This window comes from Carex rostrata, chromosome 19 (genome assembly GCF_964058835.1).
Source record: "Carex rostrata chromosome 19, lpCarRost1.2, whole genome shotgun sequence".
Lineage (NCBI taxonomy): Eukaryota > Viridiplantae > Streptophyta > Magnoliopsida > Poales > Cyperaceae > Carex > Carex rostrata.
The window spans coordinates 5735161-5744604 of record NC_135936.1 but is presented as its reverse complement, the minus strand read 5'-3'; positions in this window follow the sequence as shown (position 1 = coordinate 5744604).

Sequence of the window (9444 nt, the reverse complement as noted above, 5' to 3'; positions counted from 1 at the left end):
TCTTGCCTTCTGGAGACACTATTATAGTGCTCAAATCTCCTTCAATTGAAGTGTTGTATTAGGGTAGGAACTACCCTCTTCTCTTGTCATATGGAGACATTACGAGAGTGCTGCAAACACGTTCAATTGGAGTGTTGTATTGGGGTAGTAAATGCTATATTATCTATCCATATAGGGACACTACTAGAGAGCTCCAAACACCTTCAATTGGAGTATTTTATTAGTTTTGTAAATGCCATATTATCTAGTCATCTGGAGAGATTACTAGAGTGCTGCAAACACCTTTAATTGGAGTGTTGTATTAGGGTTGTAAATGCTATATTCTCTTTCCATATAGGGCACTACTAGAGTGCTCCAAACACCTTCAATTGGAGTGTTGTATTAGGGTTGTAAATGCTCTATTATCTTGTCATCTGGAGACATTACTAGAGTGCTCCAACCACCATCAATTGAAGTGTTCTATTAGAGTTGTAAATGCCCTATTATCTTGCCTTGTAGAGACGCTACTAGAATGCTCCAAACACCTACAATTGGAGTGTTGTATTTCCATTGTAAATGCCCTATTATCTTGCCAAATAGGGACACTATTAGAGTTCTCTCAACACCATGAATTGGAGTATTGTATTAGGGTTGTAAATGCCATTTTATCTTGCCTTCTAGAGACACTATTATTGTGCTCAAAACTCCTTCAATGGAAGTGTTGTATTAGGGTAGGAACTACCCTGTTCTCTTGCCATATAGAGACATTACGAGAGTGCTGCAAACACGTTCAATTGGAGTGTTGTATTGGGGTTGTAAATGCTATATTATCTTTCCATATAGGAACACTACTAGAGTGCTCCGAACACCTTCAATTGGAGAGTTTTATTAGTGTTGTAAATGCCATATTATCTAGTCATCTGGAGACATTACTAGAGTGCTGCAACACCTTTAATTGGAGTGTTGTATTAGGGTTGTAAATGCTATATTCTCTTTCCATATAGGGCCACTACTAGAGTGCTCCAAACACCTTCAATTGGAGTGTTGTATTAGGGTTGTAAATCCCCTATTATCTTGCCATGTAGAGACGCTACTAGAGTGCTCCAAACACTTTCAATTGGAGTGTTCTATTTGCATTGTAAATGCCCTATTATCTTGTCATTTGTACACACTACTAGAGTGCTCCAAACACCTTCAGTTGTAGTGTTGTATTACTGTTCTAAATGCCCTATTATCTTGCCATATAGGGACACTATTAGAGTTCTCTAAACACCATCAATTGGAGCATTGTATTAGGGTTGTAAATGTCATTTTATCTTGCCTTCTAGAGACACTATTATAGTGCTCAAAACTCCTTCAATTGGGGTGTTGTATTAGGGTTGCAAATGCCTGATTATCTTGTCATATAGAGACACTACTAGAGTGCTACAAACACCATCAATTGAAGTGTTGTATTAGGGTTGTAAATGCCTTATTATCTTTCCATCTCGAGACACCGTGAGAGTGCTCCAAACACTGTACATTGGAGTGTTTTATTATAAGTACCCGCTTATGTTGCCATCTGGAGACACTACTAGAGTACTGCAAAGACTTTCAATTGAAGTGTTGTATTAGGGTAGCAACTACTCTGTTCTCTTGCCATATAGAGACATTACTGGAGTGCTGCAAACACTTTCAATTTGAGTGTTGTATTAGGGTTGTAAATGCTATATTCTCTGTCCATATAGGGACACAACTAGAGTTCTCAAAACACCTTCAATTGGAGTGTTGTATTTGGGTTGTAAATGCACTATTATATTGCCATGTAGAGACGCTACTAGAGTGCTCCAAATACCTTGAATTGGAGTGTTGTATTTCCATTGTAAATGCATTATTATCTTGCCACGCTACGAGAGTGCTCCAAACACATTGAATTGGAGTCTTGTATTTCCATTGTAAATGCCCTATTATCTTGTTATTTGTAGACACTACTAGAGTGCTCCAAACACCTTCAGTTGGAGTGTTGTATTACGGTTCTAAATGCCCTATTATAGTGCTCAAAACTCCTTCAATTGAAGTGTTGTATTAGGGTAGGAACTACCCTGTTCTCTTGCCATAAAGAGACATTACTAGAGTGCTGCAAACACCTTTAATCAGAGTGTTGCATTAGGGTTGTAAATGCTATACTCTCTTTCCATATAGGGACACTACTGGAGTGCTCCGAACACCTTCACTTGGAGAGTTTTATTAGTGTTGTACATGCCCTATTATCTTGTCATCTGGAGACATTACTAGAATGCTCCAACCACCTTCAATTGAAGTGTTGTATTAGGGTTGTAAATGCCCTATTATCTTGCCTTGTAGAGACGCTACTAGAGTGCTCTAAACACCTACAATTGGAGTGTTGTATTTCCATTGTAAATGCCCTATTATCTTGTCATCTGTAGACACTACTAGAGTGCTCCAAACACCTTCAATTGGAGTGTTGTATTAGGGTTCTAAAAGCTCTGTTATCTTGCCATATAGGGACACTATTAGAGTTCTCTAAACACCATCAATTGGAGTATTGTATTAGGGTTGTAAATGCCATTTTATCTTGCCTTCTGTAGACACTATTATAGTGCTCAAAACTCCTTCAACAGGAGTGTTGTATTAGGGTTGTAAATGCCCTATTTTCTTGTCATATAAAGACTCTACTAGAGTGCTCCAAACACCATCAATTGGAGTATTGTATTAGAGTTGTAAATGCCCTATTATCTTGCCATATAGGGACACTATTAGAGTTCTCCAAACACCTTCAATTGGAGTGTTGTATTAGGGTTATAAAAGCTTTGTTATCTTGCCATATAGGGACACTATTAGGGTTCTCTAAACACCTTCAATTGGAGTGTTGTATTAGGGTTGTAAATGCCCTATTTTCTTGTCATATAGAGACTCTACTAGAGTGCTCCAAACACCATCAATTGGAGTGTTGTAGTAGGGTTGTAAATGTCATATTATCTTGCAATCTGGAGACCCTGCTACAGTGCTCCAAACACTGTACATTGGAGTGTTTTATTAGGGTTACAAGTACCCGCTTATGTTTTTCCATCTGGAGACACCACTTGAGTACTACAAAGACGAATTGAAGTGTTGTATTAGGGTAGGAACTTCCCTCTTCTCTTGCCATAAAGAGACATTACTAGAGTGCTGCAAACACCTTCAATTGGAGTGTTGCATTAGGGTTGTAAATGCTATATTCTCTTTCCATATAGGGACACTACTAGAATGCTCCAAACACATTCAATTGGAGAGTTTTATTAGTGTTGTAAATGCCCTAATATCTTGTCATCTGGAGACATTACTAGAGTGCTCCAAACACTTTCAAATGGAGTGTTTTATTAGGGTTGTAAATGCCCTATTATCTTGCCTTGTAGAGACGCTACTAGAGTGCTCCAAACACCTACAATTGGAGTGTTGTATTTCCATTGTAAATGCCCTATTATCTTGTCATCTCTAGACACTACTAGAGTGCTCCAAACACCTTCAATTGGAGTGTTGTATTAGGGATCTAAAAGCTCTGTTATATTGCCATATAGGGACACTATTAGAGTTCTCTAAACACCATCAATTGGAGTATTGTATTAGGGTTGTAAATGTCATTTTATCTTGCCTTCTGGAGACACTATATGCTCAAAACTCCTTCAATAGGAGTGTTGTACTAGGGTTGTAAATGCCCTATTTTCTGGTCATATAGAGACTCTACTAGAGTGCTCAAAACACCATCAATTGGAGTGTTGTATTGGGGTTGTAAATGTCCTATTATCGTGCAATCTGGAGACCCTGCTACAGTGCTCTAAGCACTGTACATTGGAGTGTTTTATTAGGGTTACAAGTACCCGCTTATGTTGCCATCTGGAGACACCACTTGAGTACTGCAAGGACTTTCAATTGAAGTGTTGTATTAGGGTAGGAACTACCCTCTTCTCTTGCCATAAAGAGACATTACTAGAGTGCTGCAAACACCTTCAATTGGAGTGTTGCATTAGGGTTGTAAATGCTATATTCTCTTTCCATATAGGGACACTACTAGAGTGCTCCAAACACCTTCAATTGGAGAGTTTTATTAGTGGTGTAAATCCCCTATTATCTTGTCATCTGGAGACATTACTAGAGTGCTCCAAAAACCTTCAATTGGAGTGTTGTATTGGGGTTGTAAATGCCCTATTATCTTGCCTTGTAGAGACGCTACTAGAGTGCTCCAAACACCTACAATTGGAGTGTTGTATTTCCATTGTAAATGCCCTATTATCTTGTCATCTGTAGACTATTAGAGTGCTCCAAACACCTTCAATTGGAGTGTTGTATTAGGGATCTAAAAGCTCTGTTATATATAGGGACACTATTAGAGTTCTCTAAACACCATGAATTGGAGTATTGTATTAGGGTTGTAAATGTCATTTTATCTTGCCTTCTGGAGACACTATTATAGTTCTCAAAACTCCTTCAATTGAAGTGTTGTATTAGGGTAGGAACTACCCTGTTATCTTGCCATATAGAGACATTACGAGAGTGCTGCAAACACGTTGAATTGGGGTGTTGTATTGGGGCTCAAAACACCTTCAATAGGAGTGTTGTATTAGGGTTGTAAATGCCCTATTTTTTTGTCATATAGAGACTCTACTATAGTGCTCCAAACACCATCAATTGGAGTGTTGTATTTGGCTTGTAAATGTCCTATTATCTTGCAGTCTGGAGACCCTGCTACATTGCTCCAAACAATGTACATTGGAGTGTTTTAGTAGGGTTACAAGTACCCGATTATGTTGCCGTCTGGAGACACCACTTGAGTACTGCAAAGACTTTCAATTGTAGTGTTGTATTAGGGTTGGAACTACCCGGTTCTCTTGCCATAAAGAGACATTACTAGAGTGCTGCAAACACCTTCAATTGGAGTGTTGTATTTGGGTTGTAAATGCTATATTCTCTTTCCATATAGGGACAGTACTAGAGTGCTCCAAACACCTTCAATTGGAGAGTTTTATTAGTGTTGTAGATGCCTTATTATCTTGTCATCGGGAGACATAACTAGAGTGCACCAAACACCTTCAATTGGAGTGCTGTATTAGGTTTGTAAATGCCCTATTATCTTGCCTTGTAGAGACACTACTAGAGTGTTCCAAACACCTTCAATTGGATTGTTGTATTTCCATTGTAAATGCCCTATTATCTTGTCACCTGTAGACACTACTAGAGCACTCCAAACACCTTCAATTCGAGTGTTATATTAGGGTTCTAAATGCCCTATTATCTTGCCATATAGGGACACTATTAGAGTTCTCTAAACACCATCAATTGGAGTACTGTATTAGGGTTGTAAATGTCATTTTATCTTGCTTTCTGGAGACACTATTATAGTCCTCAAAACTCTTTCAATTGGAGTGTTGTATTAGGGTTGTAAATGCCCTATTTTCTTGTCATATAGAGACTCTACTATAGTGCTCCAAACACCATCAATTGGAGTGTTGTATTAGGCTTGTAAATGTCCTATTATCTTGCAATCTGGAGTCCCTGCTACAGTGCTCCAAACAATGTACATTGGAGTGTTTTAGTAGGGTTACAAGTACCCGCTTATGTTGCCATCTGGAGACACCACTTGAGTACTGCAAAGACTTTCAATTGCAGTGTTGTATTAGGGTAGGTACTACCCTGTTCTCTTGCCATAAAGAGACATTACTAGAGTGCTGCAAACACCTTCAATTGGAGTGTTGCATTAGGGTTGTAAATGCTATATTCTCTTTCCATATAGGGACACAACTAGAGTGCTCCAAACACCTTCAATTGGAGAGTTTTATTAGTGTTGTAAATGCCCTATTATCTTGTCATCTGGAGACATTACTAGAGTACTCCAAACACCTTCAATTGGAGTGTTGTATTAGGGTTGTAAATGCCCTATTATCATGCTTTGTAGAGATGCTACTAGAGTGCTCCAAACACCTACAATTGGAGTGTAGTATTTCCATTGTAAATGCCCTATTATCTTGTCATCTGTAGACACTACTAGAGTGCTCCAAACACCTTCAATTGGAGTGTTGTATTAGGGTTCTAAAAGCTCTGTTATCTTGCCATATAGGGACACTATTAGAGTTCTCTAAACACCATCAATTGGAGTATTGTATTAGGGTTGTAAATGCCATTTTATCTTGCCTTCTGTAGACACTATTATAGTGCTCAAAACTCCTTCAACAGGAGTGTTGTATTAGGGTTGTAAATGCCCTATTTTCTTGTCATATAAAGACTCTACTAGAGTGCTCCAAACACCATCAATTGGAGTATTGTATTAGAGTTGTAAATGCCCTATTATCTTGCCATATAGGGACACTATTAGAGTTCTCTAAACACCATGAATTGGAGTATTGTATTAGGATTGTAAATGCCATTTTGTCTTGCCTTCTGGAGACACTATTATAGTGCTCAAAACTCCTTCATTAGGACTGTTGTATTAGGGTTGTAAATGCCCTATTTTCTTGTCATATAGAGACTCTACTAGAGTGTTCCAAACACCATCAATTGGAGTGTTGTATTAGGCTTGTAAATGTCCTATGATCTTGCAATCTGGAGACCCTGCTACAGTGCTCCAAACACTGTACATTGGAGTGTTTTATTAGGGTTACAAGTACCCGCTTATGTTGCCAGCTGGAGACACCACTTGAGTGCTGCCAAGACTTTCAATTGAAGTGTTGTATTAGGGTAGCAACTACCCTGTTCCCTTGCCATATAGAGACATTACTAGAGTGCTGCAAACACCTTCAATTAGAGTGTTGTATTAGGGTTGTAAATGTTCTATTCTCTTTCCATATAGCGACACTACTAGAGTTGTCAAAACACATTCAATTGGAGTGTTGTATTAGGGTTGTAAATCCCCTATTATCTTGCCATGTAGAGACGCTACTAGAGTGCTCCAAACACCTTGTTATTTGTAGACACTACTAGAGTGCTCCAAACACCTTCAATTGGAATGTTGTATTACGGTTCTAAATGCCCTATTATCTTTCCATCTAGGGACACTATTAGAGTTCTCTAAACACCATGAATTGGAGTATTGTATTAGGGTTGTAAATGTCATTTTGTCTTGCCCTCTGGAGACACTATTATAGTGCTCAAAACTCCTTCAATAGGAGTGTTGTATTAGGGTTGTAAATGCCCTATTTTCTTGTCATATAAAGACTCTACTAGAGTGCTCCAAACACCATCAATTGGAGTGTTGTATTAGGGTTGTAAATGCCCTATTATATTGCCATATAGGGACACTATTAGAGTTCTCTAAACATCATGAATTGGAGTATTGTATTAGGGTTGTAAATGTCATTTTATCTTACCTTCTGGAGACACTATTATAGTGCTCAAAACACCTTCAATACGAGTGTTGTATTAGGGTTGTAAATTCCCTATTTTCTTGTCATATAAAGACTCTACTAGAGTGCTCCAAACACCATCAATTGGAGTGTTGTATTAGGGTTGTAAATGCCCTATTATCTTGCCATCTGGAGACACTGCTAGTGTGCTCCAAACAATGTACATTGGAGTGTTTTATTAGGGTTACAAGTACCCGCTTATGTTGCCAGCTGGAGACACCACTTGAGTACTGCCAAGACTTTCAATTGAAGTGTTGTATTAGGGTAGCAACTACCCTGTTCTCTTGCCATATAGAGACATTACTAGAGTGCTGCAAACACCTTCAATTGGAGTGTTGCATTAGGGTTGTAAATGTTATATTCTCTTTCCATATAGGGACACTACTAGAGTGCTCCAAACACCTTCAATTGGAGAGTTTTATTAGTGTTGTAGATGCCCTATTATCTTGTCATCGGGAGACATTACTAGAGTGCACCAAACACCTTCAATTGGAGTGTTGTATTAGGTTTGTAAATGCCCTATTATCATGCCTTGTAGAGACGCTACTAGAGTGCTCCAAACACCTACAATTGGAGTGTTGTATTTCCATTGTAAATGCCCTATTATCTTGTCATCTGTAGACACTACTAGAGTGCTCCAAACACCTTCAATTGGAGTGTTGTATTAGGGTTCTAAAAGCTCTGTTATCTTGCCATATCGGGACACTATTAGATTTCTCTAAACACCATCAATTGGAGTATTGTATTAGGGTTGTAAATGTCATTTTATCTTGCCTTCTGGAGACACTATTATAGTGCTCAAAACTCCTTCAATTGAAGTGTTGTATTAGGGTAGGAACTACCCTGTTCTCTTGCCATAAAGAGACATTACTAGAGTGCTGCAAACACCTTTAATTAGAGTGTTGCATTAGGGTTGTAAATGCTATATTCTATTTCCATATAGGGACACTACTAGAGTGCTCCAAACACCTTCAATTGGAGAGTTTTATTAGTGTTGTAAATGCCATATTATCTAGTCATCTGGAGACATTACTAGAGTGCTGCAAACACCTTTAATTGGAGTGTTGTATTAGGGTTGTAAATGCTATATTCTCTTTCCATATAGGGCCACTACTAGAGTGCTCCAAACACCTTCAATTGGAGTGTTGTATTAGGGTTGTAAATCCCCTATTATCTTGCCATGTAGAAACGCTATTAGAGTGCTCCAAACACTTTCAATTGGAGTGTTCTATTTCCATTGTAAATGCCCTATTATCTTGTCATTTGTACACACTACTAGAGTGCTCCAAACACCTTCAGTTGGAGTGTTGTATTACGGTTCTAAATGCCCTATTATCTTGCCATATAGGGACACTATTAGAGTTCTCTAAACACCATCAATTGGAGCATTGTATGAGGGTTGTAAATGCCATTTTATCTTGCCTTCTAAAGACACTATTATAGTGCTCAAAACTCCTTCAATTGGAGTGTTGTATTAGGGTTGCAAATGCCTGATTATCTTGTCATATAGAGACACTACTAGAGTGCTACAAACACAATCAATTGGAGCAAGGGAAGATAGTAGTTGCAACCCTAATACAATTTTTCAATGAAAGGTCTTTACAGCACTCTAATCTTTGCAAATGACAAGAGAAAAGTGAAGTTGCAACCCTAATACAACACTCCAGTTGAAGGTCTTTGTGGCACACTAATAGTGTCTCCAGATGGCAAGAGAAGAGTGTGGTCACAACCCTAATACAACGCTCCCATTGAAGGTCTTTGCACACTTGTAGTGTCTCCATTATGGCATGAGAAGAGGGTTCTTGCAATCCTAACACCACACTCCAATTGAAGGTATTTGCAACATTCTAGTAGCATCTCCAAATGGCATGGAAAAAGGATAGTTGCAACCGTAATATATACGCTCTGTATCCATATCAGATTATTTTAACTCCACTCATCTCCAAGTGCCCCCTCAATGCTATATATACCTTCCAGACTGAAGAGAAACATATCTTAGATCATTTTTGTGTTTTTATTTCATAGTTTAGTTGAGAGGAGTGTGTAGGGATCTAGGCGGGTACTTCGTGTTTGGTTGTATCCTTCATCTATT